Below are 23111 nucleotides of genomic sequence, written 5' to 3'. Positions count from 1 at the left end.
TTCACCTCCAGGGATGCTGACCCTACCATCTCCCTGAGCAAGAATATGCTACAAGAGGTGAGAGATCCATGCAAAAGTCTCAGGTAAGCAGAATTTGTCCTATATAGACTTAAAGAAAACTAAAACAATGAAACATAATTTGGTCTGAGCTGTGAACAACTACAATATCTTCTTTTACACCTTGTATTTACTGGTGTTATAGCCACCTGTTTTTGAAGTAACATAACTAAGACTTAAAATTATTCTATTTAAAAAGAAAAATATTGTGTAACTACAGTGATAACAGTAAGTAATTAACTATTCCAGTATACCTACTCTGAGAACAAAAGAGCTATTTCTTTTTATCTAAGGGAAAAAATTCCCAAACCAAAGCTTCAACAGAATTCAAACAACAAAGAGATAGAATCTCCTTCCAATGGGATGCAATGTCTTAAAGGTGCAAGCTGCAAGGTAGGTCTGAAATATAACACTGAAGATCTGACTTTGAACTTACACTGTACTTTTTCTCTTGTCAGATACTACTGATTGAAAATGCTGATTCCCTCCTGCTGTTTCAGTTGCTCTCCTCCAAGGTGTGCAGAGTACCTTATTCAATGAATGATTCAACTACTACTGTTGATTCCCAGAGTGAAAGAGGTTTTCAACACTGCATTTTCCTCCATTTTTTGCGTTAAACTTCTTTCATCTCTACGTATATACCTGGTGAAGTAATGTGCTAGCAGCAAGTGACTTTTCAATATGACTTTTCAATAGCATTTGTAAAAATGCATTTGTAATAATACCCGTATTTACATTGGTAGGTCCCAACCAGCATGTAAGGACCATGCCCTATTACTACCCTTCAATGGGCCCTTTCGGATAATGTCCCCTTTTTGGCTGCTCTCCATTCTTCTGTGTAGGCCAAGTGGGTATTTTTCAACCTTTAACTGTGTTATGCATTGCAACATAATGAGGTCTTTATTTCTAAATATTCTTCATACACCTCATTAAATACTTCAAATTTTAAGCCCATCAATGGTCATTATCTAGATGTATATTCAGTATATAATGTGTATTACCTACAAGACAGTACTAGAAGTTTAGCTTTTGCACATATGATTGCTTACATTTTGTTTTCAGTTCTTATATTGACCTATGTCATCATTAACTTACATTTGCTCTCCATTTAGACGCCAATACATAAATGGTGTATATGTTTTTTGTTCTTTTCCCAGCCTGAATTTTAATTGGGATATTTTCTGTCAGTCTGGTGATTTCTTTTACCCGATAAGGACTATAATTTAAATATTACAAACCGACTATCTTTGTATTGTGTTATCCAAAAAACTTGCCTGATAATTCTTTTTTACTATTTATGTTGCAATGTAAGTTGCTTAATTTCTCAGAATGTTCATTTACCCTCTTTGCACAGAGGCGCAGATGTGCCCTTGGAAAGCCATGACTTGAGAAAGAGACAGCATAGGTAAGTGAAATCCAATGAATAACTGATTACTGAAATAACTACATAATTATTAGGGAACGTGACAGATAATTGTGACAGTGTGGGGGGTGGGGTTGGGGGAAGAAAAAAAGCTGCGGACAACTAAACCCCTGTTTTTAAAAATCAGACACATTTCTCACACCAGACCGCACAATAGCTTTGTAAGAGCAGCTATGAAAGGGGAGATTGCATGACATCCGTTTATAATGTGGATTTCTCCCGCTTAAACATTGCAACATGTATTACAATACCCGAGGTAACGAATCAATTAAACGGGACTTGGCCACTGCAGCCCCCGCCTCTCCTTCCCCCAGACCGTGCCCTCTCCGGAGCCGCTCGCTGCTGCTCGGCTTTGTAGTTTCCCGGCGCCGGAGCAGTAGGACCCGGGGGCCCTCCGCAGCCACCAATAGACGCTGCTACTTGGATCTATTTGTATGCAATGCCTCCTGCTCTGCGCATTAATAGTAATTCAGATAACGGGTCTGAAAGAATTCCCTTCTGAAGAAGGATTTGATTTTCCGGGGTCCTGATACTGAGAAGAAATCCGGTTCCATCCCCCTTTCATTCAAAAGTCTCCCGAACCGCTTGTCGTCTTAAGCGCGCTCCCTCTCTTTCTACGTATAAATTTACACATATATATCCTCGCTCTATCCAAGGAAAGTTGCAAAGGACCGAACGATGGAACTGCTAGTTTGCTGAGAGCTTCCTCATCTCGCAAGGTAAGTCCCCCAAACTACCACAGCGAGCGGTGCAGGGGTCTCTCCGGCAGCCGCAGGGAGGGGGTGGCCGCTCCCCGCCCGGGGGCACTGGCTGCGGGCGAGGCAACAGTTTCCCGCAGGCACCGGGAGACGTCACAGGGGTGCGAAAGTAGCTAGTGCGCTGGGTAAGCTGGGGCAGCGGGACAACAAGTTTCTTTGCAGGTACCGGAGGCGTGTTTATTGTCTGGAAAGTTGCTGGGGCTTCCGCGGGACGGCGTCCCTCCCGCTCGATTGTCGCCCCTTCGCTTCGGTCGTTATCAACAAAGAAGTTTTACAGCCGGGCAGACCGGCATCCCCCGCTGTGCCCGCCGGCCCCCAGGGCTGTCTCAGGGTGCCTTTCGGGCTGGCCTGCCGCCGCGGCCGCGGAGGTGAAAATCCGCGCCGCAACTTCTGGCGGGGCGGCCACTGCAGTCCGCCTGCCCCGGCCACAGCCGGGCGGATGGGACCAGGAGCGCCGGCTTTGTTTTCGCCGCGCTTGCAAGAACCTTTTTCCCTTCTCGTGGGGATGCCGCTGCCGGGGAGCAGCCCTGAGGGGGGGGAGCCCCCGTCTCCGCCGGCGGCCGAGCCCCCGTAGCGCGGACGGCCAGAGACCGAAATTCAACGGGGGGGCGGGGAGGGGGGGAATATGTACATATAGGTGTGTGAATATCTTTAGAAAAGGAAAGCAGCAGCACTTGAGGGGTGCCGCGATACCGCACCAGCCAGTACTTGGCTTCGTGGGGGGGAGCCCTCCTCCGCAGGGGCGCTGCGGCTCTCAGAGGAGGGTGGAGGGGTCGGGGGGGTTTGAGGGGCGGCAGTCTGCGAGTGTGCGGCTGCCTCCCGCACAATGGAGGGCCCGCGGCGGGGGTGGAGGAGGAGGGAGGTCTTCGGCTCCGCTGCAGCAGCTGCTCCTGCTGCTGCAGTGCCGCAAACCCGCAAAGCCCCCGCCCCGCAGGGCAGCGCCCCCGGTGCCGCGGCCCGAAGCGGCCGGCGCGGGATACAGAGCGCCGCGCACCGTGCGCTTCCGCGGTGCGCCGGGGGCGGCGCTGAGGGCGGTGGGGCGGGAAGCACCGCGCCGCCGCCTCGCTGATACCTCCTCCCCTCCGCGTTTTGGGCAGACGGGAGGGTGAACCACGAGCGGCTCTGCCTGTGCAGGGCAGGCAGAAGGAGTGTTTCCGCACCTGAATGTGAAGCTATTAAAATATTTTTAAAAATAAAGGAATAGGGAGGGAGAAATTCGTAACACTGACATATGTAAAAATTAGGAGGCAGTTAAGTTGATCTTTAACAATATCAGTATCCATTTCGTTTTGTTTTTTTTTTTAAGTGTTGTTATTCTTCGTGTTCACTGGGATGTGTTAAGGATAATTGATGACTGGTGACTCAAAAATGGATTTAAATGGGCTAAAGATGTTTTTCATTGTAATTTCACTTGCATATATCTTTAAAGTTGCTGATTATTCTGAGTACAGTGAAGAACTTCAGAGGCATTTTTTTGGGGGGGGAAAGACATGTTTTGTAACATAACCGGTCCACAGATGTGTGGATAGAAGGGATAGTTCTTCAGTCCTAGATCATTGTGTCATAGATACTTGTTAAGGTTCAACTGATAGGCAAGAATTAACTGGTATTTGATATGGCTTCTTATTAAACTGATGTTCAGAATCTTCATTAACAGAAAAAGAAGCCTATGTTGGATGCAGTTGGTAGACAAAATAGGTTAAGAATGTCCTGTCATATTATGGAGTAATAAGGCTAATTTCTAAACATAATGTTTGACCTTTTTTTTTTTTTTTAATCTTCCTTTCTTCATTAATTTTATGTTTGTCTGTATGCATCTTTGCTATTTAAATCTTACATTGCTGTAAATTCCAGGGATGTTACAGTGGCTATAAGAGTATGGAAAGATACCTAGTTTGTTTTTGGGGAGGACAAGTAAAGAAGGCAGAAAGCTAATAAAATTATTCTAGTGGTGCTCAGATTAGTTCATTGCTTTTCAGTCTTTCAGCAAACACTGCAAATTTTATAGCAATTGTGTGCCAGCCCCCTACAATAAGAGATTCCTGCAAGCATTTTTAGTGCCATGACTGACACTTGCCTAGAAGCTGCACTGATTTCCATAAGAATTCTCCTAAAAACAAAGGATGCCATTGTGACAATCTGAAACAGCTTGGCTGGTGGGACTTCTTAGTCAGTGAGAGGAAATTTTGAGCCTTACCTTTTGCTTTGCTAGGGATATTAACCACTGAATATTGGAGAAATGAGGATGACTACGAGTTTTGTGATTAATTGTCTGCAGATGTCTTCACTAGGATATAAACAGATTACTAAACAATAGGTGTTTAAAGGGAACTAAATTCTTAACAAGTGGAAAGGGTATTTGATTTCTGTTGCTTTGTTCTATTGCTGATATTTCATCTATTTATGTGTTTTATCTCACTATTTTTTTTATTTTTTTTTTTAACTTTGTGGACTTTTCATATTGTCTTTTGCCATAACTGGATTTGGACTACAATGAGCAATGTAACACTTTGTATAAGTAATGTCCATGTGAATTTTCTTCAAGTAACTTTTCAAGATCTAAGTGCATATCTGAACATCAGCCTAAGTGATAGAGGCAAGTGTGTTAGACACAGGAGACCCAGCTTTTTCCTGAGGACACTGTAGGAAATCTCAGTGAATACAGATAAACAAATACAATATACTTTGCTCAAATAGTAAAGTATTAAGTAGAATTTAGAGAAGTGTAGTCTTTCTCCTTATACTGAGTTTGCCTGTCTTTTTTATTGTGACATATGGCTAGGTATAAATTTAGCAGACTTGTTTAGTTCAACAGGTAAGTGTATAATAAATAAAAAATAAAAATGGGGGAATGGGGTAGGAAGAAGCAAGGGATTTAAATTCTCTTGACTTTTCACATGAGACTAGTTCCATGAGTTGTCATCTTTCTGGGGGTGGGGGAATCCTAAGAGTCCCTACGTCAAAAAGTCAAAATTATTTCAGGAACCATGATTTTGCTTGTCCAAAATTTGCACTTGCTCTATAAAATGTTTTCTCTGTCATCAGCATCATCTGCAGTTTTATGCTCCTTTGCTTAGAGACAGACCTGGAATCCCAGGTAGCAGGTAACAAGATGTATGTGCAATGTGTTAATCCACTGGGGGCTACAAACTTGTGTTTGTGAAGGAAAGAGATGAAGAATTGAGTTATATGGACTTAAATTATATTTTGTCCACCTGTGTATCTTCTCTGGTTAACTTATTGTGGGGCTTAAAATGCAAACAGAAATGCAGATCATCCCTTTTTGTAAAAAATGTAGTGTATGTCTTTTTTCTACTAATGTTCCTGTATATCCCCATTACTTTCCTAGCTTCACCTTTCTTAAACATACAACTTCGGGAACTTTAAATATTTTTATCTTTTCTTTTGAGGAAAATACTAGAATATTTGCAGATCAAGACTGCAGTTTCTTGGTAAAATCATTTGTGAACATTTATTTTGTACAAGTATTAGTCAAGCCCTGTGGAATTACATGTTAAGCACTTGGTTCTAGGTTTAGGGAGAAATGTGTTCTCCCTAACTAATGAGGTCTAATGTGTTTTCCAGCTCTTTCTGTGTTCCATAATATTGTAACTCAAACAACTTGGGTGGATTTGCACTCATTTACCAGTGTTGTAGGCCTCTTTAAGAAAAGCTTAGATGGTGTCAAATTTTGAGGCCCATCATGGTGATGCATCACACAGTAGATATTTGAAGAAAAACACTTTGTGTCTTCCTCTTTAATTGCAATACAGTAGACTTAAAAATAAACAATGTAGAAAGGACAGAAACAGAATATCCTTGTTACCCTTGAAAGAAATCTAAGGCAAGTATAGACTGTCTCAGGCATTTAAATTAAACATGCAGCAACACCATAAGGTTTCAGAAGATTCAGGTAATTCTTACCCAGCACACAGGGTGATGCAAAGAAATACTTCCTCCAATCTACAAGAGACTTAACAGATATCCTGTGTTTCACTTGTAGTATTCTTTGTCTAAACTGCTCAGTCCATAAATCTTTCATTCCCTGTCCGTCTTCTAATCATCAGTCCCATCAGTTCTTTCTCACCACCATCCATTTATATTCTGCCAAACACATCAATCCTTTGCCTCAATTAACTCTCTCCTCCAGACATTTCTAATCATTCGTCTGTCCTTGTCTGTCTTCAGGTCCAGTGTGTACCATTCTCCAATGTTCTGTGGTCATCTCTGTGTAACTTCCTTAAGGACATTTTTTATGTTTCCAATCCTGTATCATCTGTCTTTCTTAGCCATTTCCAGGTCTGTTCTGTGCTCCAAGTCTTCCAAGTCATGAGAATCTCTCACATTTTCATATGGTAAAGTTGTGTTCTCAGATGTCTTTTAGCTTTCTCCTCTGTCAGTAGTGAATGCAATTGTTCTGTCTTCCTACTGAGCTCGCCTCTTGCTTCTCAGAGCCCATGTAAGTTGATCCTTACACAAACAAAATGAGTGTCACAAAAAAGAGAAAATGAGTGTACAAGAAACAGCAGTGTGTCTTGGTAGCCTAGTGGTTGTCCCCAGCCTGGGGGAGATATTGGTAATTCTGGTCAGACTTCTCAGTAATAAAACTGGCTTCAGGCAAATACCAGGTGGTTATAATGTTCAAAACTGGTCTAAGAAATAGCATCCAGAACCCAGAAAACCTTCTCTTCAGCCAAGTCCTCCAGTTCCTGGGCCGTGGTTACATACTCTTTTGGCTCCAAGTGTTGTCCCTTTCTCCTTGCAACCTGAAAAAATAGGGATACAAGATGGCATTTGCCCATCTTTGAAGATTCCTTGAACAATGGAAAAAGTTCTAAAGCCGGAACTGAGGTCCCTTGCTTCTGCATGAAGCAATTCCTCAGTAATAGCTCATTCCTTCTTTTTCTTGTTAGTCTTTTCAAGTAAAGTAGTAGCTGCCATGGTTTGTAATGTAGTTTATGCTGCCTGGATTTTCATCTTGCTCGGAGAATAAGGTTCCCTTCCAAACAAGCAATGAGTTCAAAAGCCCTTCCATCTCGTTTCTGTATTGTTGCGGATTTAATCGAACTTCCCTAGTTGAGAAGCTTCTGCATCATCCCCACCTCTCTGGAGAAATATTAAGTTGAACAAACAAAAAAACACCTTAGATGGTTGCAATTAGAATGTGGCTTCTTAGTTTTACTTTCTTCAATTTAGAGGAAATGGTTCTGCATAAATTCTGTTGTATGCTTTGGATTTTGCTTTCAGAGCTCTTGTTTTGGAGAAGGAACAGTTGCAATGGGGGCACAAAGAATAAACTTAAGTGTGTATCTTTGTTACTCCCCATAACAATAGGTCTGTTATACTCCTAGAAACAGCCTAAGGACAAATTTCACCACTTGGTAAACTAGGATTCCCTTTGAAACAGTGGTGAGTTTTCACACTAACAAGTGTGCTATAGTGGTGAAAATATATTCAGGAAGAACCATATTTGAGTATGTGATAGCATATATCATACTTTGGTGCTATGTATTTTATTTGCCTCCTTGATCTCAGACACAATAGTCAGCTAAATGCTCAATTGGTATTATTTTGTTGTTCTAGCTTTTTTATTTCTAGAAGGGAACTGTAGCAATGTAGTGGAAAAAAACCCAACTCCTATATGCTCACAGCCAGTGTCTTGCATGAACTAAGTTGCTTTCTAATGTTCTGCAGTACCTCCTAGAAAAAACAAAACAAAACAAACAACCAAAAGCCAACCAACCAACCAACCCAAAAAACCCAAACAAGATCAAGACTTAGACACACACACAAAGAAAAACAGTGTTAGAAGTCACCAAAATACTAAACATCAAAGGTCTTCCAAAACAATGTACATGTATTAACAGGCCACTAAACTACAGGAGGAGCACCACTGCCTGTGGCGCTGCCCTTGGAAAGTATGGAAATCTAAACAAATGGCAGTAGTGTTTGTAATGTGTGTGCCTTTGTTTCAGTAACACAGCCTTTAGAGTAGGGTTTTACAAAGAACAGCTGGACATGAGAATTGTAGACTCATTTTGATTCCTTCTAAAACCTCCCAAAATTACTAAACTTTTTTTAACTGCAGGTCCACCACACTCAGGATCTGACAGTCAAATGTAATTGCAACTTAGATAACTTGTTCTGAAAGTTTATGCTTCAAGTCCACCCGAGTTGTGTCAAAATTTTTATTAGTTACAAATGTATTTAAGGATATGACTTGACTCTTTGAAGTCACATTTAAGTTTTCATAGCTGACAACTGAAAAAAAACCACAGGAAAATTGAGCAAATTGTCTGCAGACAGACAGGACTACAGACAATTCTAACTGAAGTATTTGAATGAAACAGACAATTTCATTCCCCAGATAAGCCCCTGATGTAGCTAAGTTTTTTTTTTTGTTTGTTTGTTTTTGTTTTTTGGCTAATAGCACTTCTCAATATTTTTAAAATTAAGGAAAAAAATGTTAGGGAAAAGATTGAACATGCCATGTCTAAAGAAAATTAAATGTATCACTGTTTCTTATATTGTGGTGTTGTAATCAAGTTTTGACTGCCTACGGCATCTAATTGAAGCACTCAAAATACTGTTTCCAATGATTTCTTTTGGACAGGTATGCTGTATATGAATGAAAGCAAGGCACAGTGTTGAACTTTCTACACTCTGTTGTAAAAAGATAGGAACACTTCTTCTGAGTGTAATAGGAGAGGAATGAAAGAATGAAAACTATGACAAAAGGAATTACAGGGTCCAAATATGCTTGTGGAGATATGACACTGCAAGTAATGTTCATCTTTGCTGAAATATATTTTGGAGTAACTCGTAGCTTATTGCCTGTACATTAATAAATCTCATTGTAGAAAAATGGTCAAAATAAGGAGAGGATCAACATATGAAAAATATAAATTTAAATAACAATAAGGACTACATGGCAAGGAAAACAAAGAAGCCTTCTTCTTCTCTTCTGAGGGAAAAAACCCAAAACATTTTCCAAAATTTTATGGTCATGGTCTGTCATGGTGGAATGAAGAGTACTACATCATTTTAGTTGTCTTTGGTATGTTATCCAAAGAAGGATTTTAATTTCTTATCTCCTGAACACTGTGTAAAATAAGTGGTATTTCGTAGAATTGGAGAATAGTTTCTGTACCTTGAAGCATTGTCTCAGTTGAAAAAGTTTTTAAAAATTCTTTGAGAAAAGGAAGAGAGCTTTGTCCATAACATTTTAGCTTGAGGAATACAAAATTTTCCATTTTTAAATGTATGTGCAAGGTGTGAGGTAGAAAGTTGAGCTATAGCACGTATTTTGAGATAGTGGTGTTTCTTCATCTTAGAAGTTCTGGTAACATACTAAAATGAGTTAAGCATAAATGGTGAAGAGAAGGATGGGTGTTTTCCTTCCTTGCCATACTTAAAATCACCTAATTTCAGCCTCATTTAATTGTGTTTCTCTCAGTAGCTTATGTAATTAAAATATTTTTGTGTGTGCTTGCATGTAAATAGCCAATGTGTGAATTCATATTTTTTAGATTTCTCACATTGTCTCTATAATATGAGGAACCATCCTGATTGTGAACTCTTTCCAATAAGTAATAATTCTCTCAAAGTCTTTGGCAGGAGAAGGTTGAAGGGAGTGATCTGAGCTATTTTCTCTGTGGGCCATGATTCCTCTCTCAACTATTGTTCCTTCATGTCATATGTGAGAAAAAAATAATAATAAAAAATTAAATATTGCAATCTTTTTTTCAGGAATGGCTATCCTAAATCAGCTAGGCTAGATTTTAGTGTCATTAGAGTAAATCTTGTTATCTGAAGTAGCAGGTATATATTCATATGGGAAAGTGCCTAATTTGTCTCTAGGTTCAAAGCAGCTTCCTGATTTTTCCCTGATGAAAATCTGAACTGTCCTCTCTTTGTTATTTTAGTAAAAGTCATAATGGATATGTGTTTATTCCACTCGATAAATAGCTTGAAGTACTAAGACAATAATTCTTTTGTATCTATTTCTCTTGAATTCATGGTAATGAAATGATTTCACTTTATGCAACTGGCAGGAGTTAGCCCTTTAAAAGATGAAACCAGGTGAATGATCTTGATCTGTGTCGTACTGTGTGGAATACTAAAGTAAAAGAAATCAATCTTAGTCTGATAGTTTTTGGTAATCTGTTACACAGCTGGCATTCTGCTGCTGAAGTACCCTATGTGCCCTGCATCACCCAGCTCTGACTAATGAGACCACAAGTTCTGTACTCATCAGCAGAGATCAAAAGAGATGCTGGATTTAACCTTGCATTGATCCAGAAAGAGCCCAGCCACAGGTGGGATGATATTATTCAGAACGTTTTTTCTGACAACAGAAACCAAGCCTGAATCCTATAGCCTTCCTGCTCATCTGTTTATCATCACAGATCATCACTTTAGAATAGTGGAATAATCCAGATTTCTCCTGACTGACCTCTATATGACTCTACAATACACTTCATGGCTTCTAATCCTGATGTCATGAGTACTCTACAAAAAAGGCAACCACTAAACAGTTTTTGGAGTTTGGCACAAGACAGTACTGCCTTGTTCTCCTGAGAGAGGATTGTGGATGAATGTAAAACTTCTCCTGCTCTTATTCTTACTATAATGCAACATGTTGCTTGGAAGAATGGTTCAAACCTTCAATCGTTTCTGGGAAGGCAGGAGAATTTCAGCTGACTTCATTTACTCAGTTTTTCATTGATTCTTGGCTGAGCTACAGAAATGAGAAACATAAAGCTTAAATATTTAGAAAACACCAGGCAACACGAAATCATGCAGCACATTTCCTGCTGGAGCTACCGTAAGCATATTGAGCCTATTTTCTGCATCCCATCAAGTTCAAGGCTTCTGTCTTAATAGCCAGGGAGCTTAATATCTTTGGACCAGAATAACCAGAAGTTCTTTGACCTCTGTATCAAAATGACAGTGCCTTCCTGGCTTGACAGAATGGGCTACAGTAAAATTAAAATGCAAACTCTGTAAGAGAAAGGACTTTCTAGGGGTATATGCTAAGACTCTATGAAAGTGATTGTGTAAAGAGTTAAAAACCAACACTTCACCTTCCTCTCTGAATACAGCATTTCTATTTGTTAGAGTCTTGTCTACATGGATTGCAGAGCATGGAGGGGTTTGGTTGTCTCTTTGGTTTGTTTCTTTGTTTTAAGACTGTCTCAATCATTAGGGAGAGGGTTCAGATGTGAGTTAGTTGTCAGTCAAACCCAACAAGAAGGAAGTAACATGCTGCTGTACTTCACATAGTATAAAAGTGTGGGTGGCATCACAGAGTTCCCTAAGAGGAGATCAAACATCAATCTGGTAATGTTTCAGAGGGTGAGGAGAAGAGGAATGAGTGTCTTCTGTAAAAGGGCCCCTTTTCTGGTACAGCTGTTCTCTGGCAGGTGAGATGGGTAGGTTGGACTAAAGCCACATCTTCTTGTAGTCTGTTTTGTCTGCATAAGATACAGCTGTTCTAATGAATGCTGTGATAACTAGTCATGGGACATGTCTCAACCAAAGTTGCTAAAACTGTTTTCAGTAGTGATTTTCAGTGGTGTTGCCATCTAGTTTATATGCAGGTGCACATATGAAAACTCTTGGCATGGAGGCTTTGTAGACCTTGGGTATTCTTAGGGAAAAAATGAATCTTTGCAATCTCTAGATCTGCTCTGTCTCAGATATATTTCAGGGGAAAATACTGGAATTTGAATTAGAAATGTTAATTTATTTATACTTTAAAAGGTATTAATAGTCTTTTAAGTTCTTAATTATACCTGTTTTCAGGTTAAGATAGTATCTCATTTCAAAATCTTAGCAATAAGAAGTAATAAGACAATATATGAGAAACAACCTTTATGTGAAGCCCTTCAGAAAACAGGAAATAAGCTAAAAGTGCTGCTTTGTTTCATGGAGTTTTATATCAATGTCAAAGGAAAGCATGATCTAGAAATCTAAATATAATATGAAAAACATTATTTATAATTTAAAAAACATCCAATTTTCAGGAAAAACCGAAACAAAACCAGAAAATCTAAATGTACATGAGGTAAAATTCTTCCTTTTTCTACTTAGATTTTTTTTGCTGATACTATAAAACTTTTCTAAATTAATGGAACTTCACGTTCCAGTTTTGCCCTTTCAGTTCTTTATGGCAGCAGACCATCCTTCCCATAGGAATAAATCTGCTATTGTGGGTGGCACTGGAATGGTAGTTCCTGAGCCTGCTCCTCCCTCTAGTGGAACAGATACTCTTCTGGTGAGTAATTCTGGAGAAAAATAATGGAATTATGAAAGCTTGGCAATGTATGTTTCTCCCTAACCCCTTATAATGGCTAAAAAACCTGAGTGGATATGGACTTCTTCTATAGACAGATAAATCAACTAAAATGCTGTTTCATCTTTACCACCTCCTGGCTAGAGCCATTGCTAAAATGCAGGACTAAGGTACCTGTTTTGTCCTTTTTTGCTTTTGAGAGTCCTTGGGTCTAGGGAATATTTTGGGCGTGTGACAGTTAATTATGTGCCTGTGGGAGAGATATGGTACCCTCCTCCAAACTCTGCTTCAAATAGAAGTAGGTTTTTTATTGGTTTGTATTTATTATCTGAGGCAAAATGACTCTAGTACAGAAGTTAAATGCTTGTACCAATTCTCTTCAGTGTGCAAATTTAGAAAAAAAAATTAAAAATAAGCTGATAAACTTTGTGAAACAGTGTAAAAAGTGAAACTAGTGAAGTAATTTTAAGGAGAAAATGTTGTGTATTGAAAAAACACAAACACAAACAAACAAATTAAAAAATAGATTAAAAAATAGCCCAGAAGATACAATGCCAAACATTATATAAATCATCTTTCTGTGGATGCCATTTTTTGTTCAAGCACTGCATTTCTGTTTGTAAAGCAATAGGCTGTTGGTTAAGATTAGATGGGGGTTGCTATGAGAATGGAGATCATACAGCTGTCTTAGGTTCATGTATGGAATATAATAGGCATTTAAAGAAACAAAGCTGCTTGTATGGTAGCATTATGACCCAGCAGCAATTTTCAGTGGTTTCCATGAAAAACATTTGAGTAATACATAAACAGTTTTATGTATTATACTTAAACATAAAAGATATATCTGAAGGCCTATTACTTGCCCGGCTCATTAATGTCTGGTAAGTGCTTGTTTGTGACAATGAAGTCTACACCACCTTCATTACTAATACTGGTCTGTAGCTTTCCTTAGACAATTAGGAGACTAAAGAGTATTAAAGGCTCAAAAATGTCAGTGTACATTAAAGCAGTCCAATGATACACTGTATTTTACTAATACCATATGGGTATTGAAATTTGAAATGTTTTATTGCCTTTTTCACTTAGTTACATATTGAGCTAAAATTTTATATTACCTCACATAGCAATATCACAGTAAATGAACACCATCTTCATGGTTTCAACCTGTAGCTAAAGAACCTAATTTTGTTTTCTCTAGGTCAGAATGAATTTTTTCACTAGAAACAGGTAATCAAGGAACACCAATGATCTAGACTCTATAGACAGCAGAAATAGTACAAGTGGGAAAAAAAAGTTATAATTTTCCGGAATTTTGACCATGTCTTTAAAGTCTGTTGTGAGCTTTTGGATTACAAAATCATAAGGCATGAATGCACTAAGACAGACTGGATAATAAATAGGAAAGATATTGGACGGTGCTTTATAAATGTTTTCTTAGGTATATTTTTCTTTAAGAGGCATATGATTTATGGATTATGCCTGTGTGAATTGCACCTCCCACCAGTAGCTTCTCCACATGGAGAAAGAACAGCTTATTGCAGCTGTCAGCTAATGAAATGACTCCTGCAGTTCAAGTAGTTGCAGCTTTGGGCTGAAAACTGTCGTTCTGACATTTTTGGCAACAGATACCAATGTCCTGTGGCAGAGGGTTTTTCTTTTGTCATGATGTACAGCTACTGCAGTGAGCAAAGACCATGGAGACCAGAATATCAGAAATCATTTTGTCATTACTCCGCTGTTAATTTTTTTGCTGAGAAGCAGCAAGTCTGCCAAATCTTGGGTAGAGCAAATTCTTAGAGGTCAATGCAGTTTCAGTGTGTATGACTGCTCTTAAAATGTCAAGCTTAAAAAAAAAAAAATTAGCGAGAGGGAAATGATATTGCCTCTGCAGAGGGTAATCACATATCCACATTGGAGCCACACTTTGGCTGTCGGGGCACAGGAGGAAATATCTTCTGTGTGATATTAGTACTGTTATTTGTAGGGCCTTGGGGTCAAGAACTGTCTCGTCTTGAAGGTATGCTGCACCTAGATTTACTTTTTTTTTTTTTTTTTTTTTAAAAATTAGCAAGTCTAAATATCATACATATGTATAAAGTGGCTGGAAATAGTGTGATTTATTACTGCACTGTTCATGGCTGTGCATGTAACTCAAAAAGACATGACTGCAATGCTAGCACTTATACCTTATTTCTCTGAGTGCAAATGCACCTACAGACCTTTTATTACAGTCAAACTGGAGGGCCAGTGAATAATCTCAGCATGGTTGAGCAGCAAATGTTGGAGGATAATTGGATCTGCAGGCTAAGATAGTATGAATGTGGAAGGTTTGGTAGGGAAGATTGATAGGCAGTTATTTTACATTGTGTTTGAAATGTACTTTTTATTTGTAATTTTATGTGGAAGATGACTTACCTTTAAAAGTTAAAAATTATAAGGTTTGATTCAACTGAAATATTGAGGTTAATGTTCCCTAAATAATTTCATTGTAGTAATAATCTAGTAAACAGAACATGCTGAAGAGCCCATTCAGTAAAGCCTATAAGCCTTTAATTAGATTGTGAAGCAATTTGTACGGTGTTTTAAAAGTGAATCTTTGAATGTAAACTTCAGACATTACATTGAAGATATTCAAATTATTATATATTCTACAAGGACAGCATACTTGCTTGTAGGTGTTTTTTTTCCTCCCTATGAAATTTCAAAGGATTCTCATATAGTAAAGATAAAAAAATAACAGCTTCTGTACTCTGGATACATTCTGGCCTTCTTCATTTCCTTACAGAGCTGCTAGTGGTTTGTTTTGTTGTTTGTTTGTTTTTAGCAGGGGTCGCTTGGGCAAGTGCTGCTGCAATAACAATAATAATAATCCTGTAATGATGTTATTTATCTCTTGGCCCCTTGTCTGTCCATTCTGTCTCTTTTTGATAAGAAATGGTTCTTTCATTGTTACTTATCTTAGGACACTTAAGTGTTTAGGATTGTAAGATGTATTTTGCTTGCTTTTTTTTCAAAGTTGTTTTATTGAATACATATTTGATAAAGCCATAGTCTTTAAGATAAAATTTGTTTGAGAGGTGGGGAACACAATATAAATGGCTCCCAGTCACACTGTTACTCAGGCTAGGTTTTCACAGTGGTGCTGGCAAACATTTGGGGGGGTCCAATACCTGTAATTGGAATTGTAATTGGAATAATTTGACGTAGGTAAAGAAAAAAAACCTTGATCAATTACTATGACAGTCATTCTCTGTCAATAACTAATCTTGGAATATGCTGTTTTGTTAAAGCTGCTAGAGAGACTGAGGTCTCAAAGATATCTGAGTTCCTACAAGTAGCAGATGAAAAGCAAGAGAACCAAATTCATGTCCATATTTCCCCAGTATTTATCTATCCTGCTGGTCTTGCTGAATGATGGATCAGCGTGGCTGGCTAATGAGAAGTGAACTGCTCCACATCAGTCCCAGATCTTTTCCTGGTTTGGCACTCTGGTTTTAGAAAGCACTGGTGGGAAACTGGGAAATGTGGAGTTGGCAAATAATGATGCACATTATTTTCCACTGTGCCTGGAAGAAAGTAGAATGACCTGTAACTGGGATTACTCTAACAGAACTGGAGAAGGGACTTGGGACCTAAATCTGTATGATGGGAGGCTTCACATCGCAAGTTGTTCATTTTAATTATCCATAGGGTCCACCAATTACCTTTTCTAGAAGGAGATGAACTGCACAATTTTCAAAGGAGAGGGAAGGAGAGAAAAAAAAAAGAAAAAAAAAAAAAAAGATGTAGTGGCTATCAATAGTAGTTCCTGAAAATGTGAGAACATTCCCTAGATTTATTGTCATGAAACAGATCCATAAATTGGCTCTTACTCAGATGCAGCTACTAAACCCCTCTATTCCAATAAAAGAAGTTACATGAAACAATTTTACTTAAGAAGTTATGGGACTGAATAAAATGAGAAATATTTAGTCTTTATCACTGCAAAAAAGGAGAATTAGAATGTCTTTAGCTGCTATCATTCATTGTTAGGATCTTAAATGAGTAGTGCAAAGTGCATAAAGGTGATTTTTCACTTTAATAGACATATTTAATGCTGGGTCTGAATCCTGCTTTGTAACTGCAAATAAATGGCAGAAACTTTGAGCAGTGTGATTTAGAGTATTACATTTATTTTGCCTTTTCTCTTACCAGTGTGTCTTTTTAAAAAAAAAGATTGGTAAAGTTTGGTATGTATACCTTTCCACTTCTATATTTATATGGTCCATGCGTTTAAATTAGATCTAATTTATGAATTATTGTTTCTTCCAGGCTTCAAACTGAAAGACTCAGACTACTTCAGATCGTTGCAATTGTTAGTTGTGAATAAGATTTGGAGAATGAGAGTGGGAAAATGAGCTCCAGCCTAAGTTTTTGGTTTAATTCCCATAGCAGCTACCTTAGATTCAGCCTCACACATTACATAGTAATTGGCACCTAGGACATTCTCCTTTCTGGGAACTGAATTAACCTTCAGCTGGAGAACTCCTGTGAAAAAATGTATGATCAATAATACCATATTGTTGTACAGCATTGTCATAGAAAAAGATCTATGTGAGTTTGATGGTGTTGCTCAGTGTTTCACAAATCTTTTCTGCCACATTAGTAATCAAGAGGTAATTCAAAAGGCGTGCATTAAACTTACCTGAGTTCACAGAAAATTTGCTATCCAGTCAGATGTAAATTGCTATTAGGCTTTCAGGCTAGTCAAGCAAGAGCACCACCATTAGCAGACTCTCACTGTTTATGCTTTTAGTACTCCTCGATCTTTGGTAAAATTTACATCTGCATGGTCATGGTATTCTGTTGGTTTAATTCTTTTTTGTTGCTGTTTTTTCTTTCCTAAGTATAAAAAGTAATAAGACTTCATTAGAAAAAAAAAATCACGTAGAACCGATGCTTTAGAATCAAATTAAGCAAGAATCTAGAGATTAATATATGTATACATAAGTTGTAACTGGTTGGTTCTGTTCACTTACAAGCAGAATAAAACAGCAGTGTATGAAAAATCTGCCAGGTGTGGACAGTCTTATAATAAGCATCCTGCACAGTAACCAGTATATGCAAGTTTGTCTTTTTTTTTTTTTTTTTTTTTCATGTATTGCCCACCCCTCTCCAAAACCAGGGAAAATAATGTTATAAAGTCAGCTTGCCACTGCCACACCTTACACAAATCTGTACAGCTACTCAGTTTTAATGATCTGTGCCAAAGGACAACAGCTGCAGATCCAGTTTTTTGTCAGGAGGTTGAATTTAGCACTATTACATGGAGTTTAATAGAATTACAGAACGGTGGGGGTTGGAGGGGACCTTACAGATCATCTAATTCCAATGCCCCTATGATGGCCAGAGACATTTCCCAGTAGATCAGGCTTCTCAAAGTCCCATCAAACCTGGCCTTGAATAGCTCTTGGGAGGGGACATCCACAATTTTCTGGACAACCTTTGCCAGTGTCTCAGCACCCACACAGTAAATAATTTCTTCTAACTCTTCAACCTAAATCTACCCTCTTTTGGTTTAAAACTATTACCGCTTGTCCTATCACTCCATGGTCTTTTATAAAGCCCCTACCCCGCTTTCCTGTAGAACCCTTTCAGGTACTGGAACGCTGCTATAAGGTCTCCCTGGAGCCTTCTCCAGGCTGAAGAATCCCAGCTCTCTATTCCTGTCCTCATAGGAGAGCTGCTTCAGCCCTATTTGCCTTCATGGCCCTCCTCTGGCCTCGCCCCAGCAGCTCCATGTTCTTGTGTTGGGGGCTCCAGAACTGGACCCAGTACCCAAGGTGGGGTCTCAGGAGAGTTGAGCGGAGGGGGAGAATCATCTCCTGTGACCCGCTGGCCACGGTTTGTTTGATGCAGTCCAGGATATGGCTGGCTTTGTGGGCTGCAGGCACACATCACCAGTTCTTACTGAGAATAGGAAAAATTAAGACATACCTGTGAGAACAAATCTGCGTGTTTAATAGGATGTAAAAGCCTTGTGCAAAGAAATTATGAATAACAATGGTCTGGTTTCCATTGATCTCTCAGTAGGGACAAACAGCTTTCGTGAACTGAGGGTGAAAATTGTGAGGATGTTTCTCCATATATGAACAAGTGGGTCAATTCTTGTTTTTCTTTTTAGGCAGTGGCATCTTGACAGGTGGAGCTCACAGAAACAATTGTCCTAAATAAGACAACAGCTGATGAATATGCAAAATATTTCTGGTAGATATTTTTAAAGAGGCAAAAAATAAAAATAAAAATCCAGCAATCCATCTAACCCTTAAAAGCTGTATCAGTAAATACTGGATACGCAGAATTAATATATTAAGCAAATTTGATGCAAAATATTGAAAAGAACAGTGTCAGCTTTTTGTGCTTCTTAGACAATTACTCTGAAATGTTTACCTTTGGGAATGAAAAATTTTAAATGCTAGAACACCATAATGGAAAAAAATTGACTGCAAATTTGTATTTATTAAAATATGTAATTGATTTCAGTGTGGCAAATCTCTGTTTAGTAGGAAAAAATTAGTTTCTAACTTCTCATTTGAAAGAAGACATTTCCATTATAGGCAAGTTAACAGCTGGTAATCAGAGTACTGGGGTTTTACAAGACTGCTGTTGAAAGACATCATAGGTATTATAATTAGTGCTAAAGGAATATAAAATAAATAAATATTCCTATTATCTGTATTGACAGAAATGAAAAATCTTAGGGTAAATTATTCCTGTTTGCCAAGTTGAAAATTAATAAGTGTGGCAGTCGATTACTTCTTTTGCATTCCCTCTGTTGTACCAGCAGCTTTATTGATTGGTTTCAATTAATGTATGCCAACAAGTAAATTAACATAGCACCTGAGGCATAATTCTCTGGTGGTTCACATACGCTGACTTCTTACCATTCTTGCTGTTTTAACTCCAACTGAGCATATTGCTGGGAGCTACAATATTTTTCAGTCTGGACACGGACATTACCCCTGGCTCTAATGACAGGTCATTTACAGCAAACCCATGTTTCACTGCAGAGATGTCTCTTTAAGTGACATCTTATCAATGCCAATTCAATTAGTCAACCTTAGGACTTGGAGATATATCTCACACTGTGTCACACAGCACTAGCAGGTTTGCATTTAAAATGTGAGCTTTTGTCATTGTTATACTTCTTCAGTATACATAAAAAATGCATTTTAATTCTAATGCTTGTTTCAGAACTGCATGGAAAGCATCTCCCATGTTAAAATGTCCTGCCTTCATTCCTAATAGTGCTGTCAGCTGGGGACTTGTACTATGAATAGGAGTTTTTCAATACCAGTGATCACACTATTGCTGTATCCCTCATGCCATTAATTATCAGTAAACATCAGATGATTAAGAGCATCTGAAATACTGGAGCATTCAAGTATCTAAAATATTTGGCTACTGCAATATAAATTGTGTACATATATAAATACTACTGTGGTAGACACTATACATACAGAGAGGAATGGAGTTTTCTTTTGTTTGTTTTTTTGGTTGTGTGTTTGGTTGGTTGGGGTTTTTTTTAAAGTAGCAGAATAGCAGAAAATTTAAAGCCATGTCCTGATTTTTTACTGGGGTGCCTACACAATGAAGACATCCTAACAAGACATGGTCTTACTCAGCCAGCGGAACTTCTTAGGGATAAACAACATTGCATTCTACAAAAAGCAAATTTTCTATAAAAAGGGAAGAAGGTATTTCCTGGATTATCTACTCTAGCACAGTGCAATGACATTGTTCTTCAGTGAGCAGTCCTGTATATACTGAGCATACACAGTTAAGTATGCAAAGCCTAGGAGATGGTGACCAAATGTAAGCACATGTTCATGAGTTGTGCTACATAAAACCCTGAGCAACACTGCACACTTAGAAATAGAATACTTTTTAGTTGGTAAGTGCTATAGATGCATATTGGAAACTGTCTTTTGTGAAGTGAGCACTAAATCTTAGTTTAAAAAAAATCCAGGTATCTGCTGGTTTCAGTTTAGTATAAAGTCTTCTAAACTCACATAGAAATCTTGAATACTGAACTTCTAATCTCCCTAAATTCTGTCTTCTAACTTCACTGTAGTGAGTATGAATAACTAAATACAGTAGCCCTTTTTATCCCCCTGTCCCTACTTGTGAAAAATTATGTTTCTCAGTCTTTTCAGTTATACAAAAATTTTCTGTGGGTGAATGTTTTCTTATTTCTTAACCAGTACTTACACACATTCATCTTTTTGAGTTCATTATTTTAGCATCAAAGAGTCATTATTTAGAGCTAATTTTGCTGTTGCTTCTGAGAAATAACACACACTTGTTATTTACATGAGAAAGTGTTGTCAAAGCAAATCAACCCATGTTTTTAGCAAGATTATAAATAGAATGTACATGGTTTCCCTGATAAGCTATGTGTGGTATCACAGAAGACCAACTTGTTTAATGCTCAGCATTTATTTTACAAGTATGTGCTATATCTTATTCAGTATTCAGAACTCTGAGATAATGAAAATTTTTAAGTAGTTTCAAATGATTGAATCTCTTCTCAGATCAAATTTTAACAAAGGAAAAAAAATAAAGCAAGATAAGCCTCATTAAAAGATTTTAAAATTTAATTAGACTGCCGTTTAAAAAATAGTGAGGAAATTAATCCTGAAAGAGCTATGCTGTCCTGTGGTAAACACAGAAAATGAACTCATGAAGAAAACAAGAAAACATATAAATTGTATCCACCATCTTGTGCTAGAAACACTTCTTAATTTGTGTTAGTAATAAATATATCTTTATGTGGGCTGAGAGATGCAGTCATATTTTCAGAGCACATCTCTGTTAATGTGTTAGTTGGAATCAAGAGTATGCTTTTGATGTGCATATTTTTCTTTCTTTCTTACTGTGCTTTGGTTCACGTCATGTGGTGCTTTTGCAGTGCCTCAACTTGATTCCTTTCAGATGAAACTAGAATTCAGATTTGGAAGATTTAGCACACTCCAGGAGTGTAACTAATGCACTCCAGCTGCAAATGGGCATTCAGTCCATAGGGCCAGACTAGAGCTAATCTGAAATAAAAGGCCTTGAAAGGTGTATATTGGGGACACATGTTGTCAGCATCAACTGTTTCTCTCTACAGGGTTGCCACTATCCACCCATAGACCATCTGCTAATCCAGATTCAGTCTTTGAATTCCTGTATATTAATTATTTTAAGTTATGCCGTTTTTGTTATGATTCTCTGTAAAGAATAAGATATTATTCCTACACAACTGTAGCAGCCACTGTTACATCACGGCATAAAATAAATATATACATCTATTCAGTGAGATAGCTGGTTCTATCACCTTCAGTACTGTATAATGTTAAAATGTTGCAAAACTTTGAGGATCTGGATTCCTCAGCAGAAGTTTACATCTGTGGCCTGAGCCATCTCTTCCTGCTTGTGTTTTAAAAGCTCATCCTGAAGTTTGTATAGGTTATTATTCAAAGTTCTAGTCAGTTAGTTGGATGCTCTTGGAGTATACATGAAGTAAGAGCCCTAAAATCCACCCATACTGAACTCAAGCCCTTGATCCTAAGTATTAATTCCAGTATGAAGAATGTTTCCTATCATTATAATAAGAAATGTTACAGATCTAAAGTTAGTTATGAGTTCCTGTCTGCAGCAACCCCTTTGCAGAGCCTTTCTGAGGTGCGGCAGTGTTTTTACTTCTGTGCCTGCACAAATTTTAAACCCCAAACACGCTTATTTCATGTCTCTCTGAAGCAGTTGCTTTTGTTGCTATGCTGCTCAGCAATGCTTCACTTTTATGCATTTGATTAAAACCAGATCTCAGGGGAATATTAGTCCACATGACAAAATCATCACGTAATTTGGCAGCAGCATAGCACAGTTGACAGAGCCTGCTTAGGGAGAGCCCCAGGACAGAGCTCGCAAAAGGAATAACTTCACCTTTGACCAGAAGCAAAAGCAATGCCTTTTGGATTGAGAACTAAAGCCCTGCCATAAAACATTCCATCTGCTCAAGCACCAAACATTCAAATACTTGCCACAAAAACACTGAAATCTGAGCTTTTCAGAAATGTTTAATGAATTATACTATCGCTAATATCCTTAAAATGAAATTATTCAGCTACTCCCAGATTCTGAAAAACCTGATTGCATGCTTAACTTGATTTATGTGAAAGGTACCTTAGTGGGTCTCAGCAGTAGGAAAAATTATTTCCTATGATTTTGTCTGATTCTCTAATTTAAGTTGTAAGAGCATGTACTTCTCTAGTTCTGGATGTACAGTTCAAGATAAAATAACCATTTAAAATTAGGCTATCACTATGTTTTTTTAAAAATAAGGAATTCCAAAAGGTACTGCTACTACTTTGCCTTGCTTTCCCAAGGCTGATAAATATATTTAACTTCTGTGACTTCTGTTTTCCACATTGTCTCATTTTGTAATCAGTATTTTGGCTGTTTAATGTTACCCTCTCTACATGGTCTTTATTTTGTTTCATTTTATTTTCTGAGAAAATTTATAGATACAAATATGGTTTATGTTTTGCTTGGT

General features: G+C 38.1%; 1 protein-coding gene across 5 annotated transcripts in view; it reads left to right on the top strand.

Annotated features, from left to right (window-relative positions):
• The first annotated feature begins 1765 nt into the window (after positions 1-1765).
• The window catches only part of ROBO1 (roundabout guidance receptor 1), a 685371-nt gene continuing 664025 nt past the window's right edge, over positions 1766-23111 (top strand). For all 5 annotated transcript variants that reach the window (XM_071755931.1, XM_071755956.1, XM_071755941.1 and 2 more), the window contains exon 1: positions 1766-2199. The gene's annotated coding sequence lies outside the window, so the exon portion shown is untranslated. The remainder of the gene's footprint in view (positions 2200-23111) is intronic.

Source organism: Heliangelus exortis, chromosome 1 (genome assembly GCF_036169615.1).
Source record: "Heliangelus exortis chromosome 1, bHelExo1.hap1, whole genome shotgun sequence".
Classification (NCBI taxonomy): domain Eukaryota; kingdom Metazoa; phylum Chordata; class Aves; order Apodiformes; family Trochilidae; genus Heliangelus; species Heliangelus exortis.
This window is presented reverse-complemented; position numbering and strand designations above follow the sequence as displayed.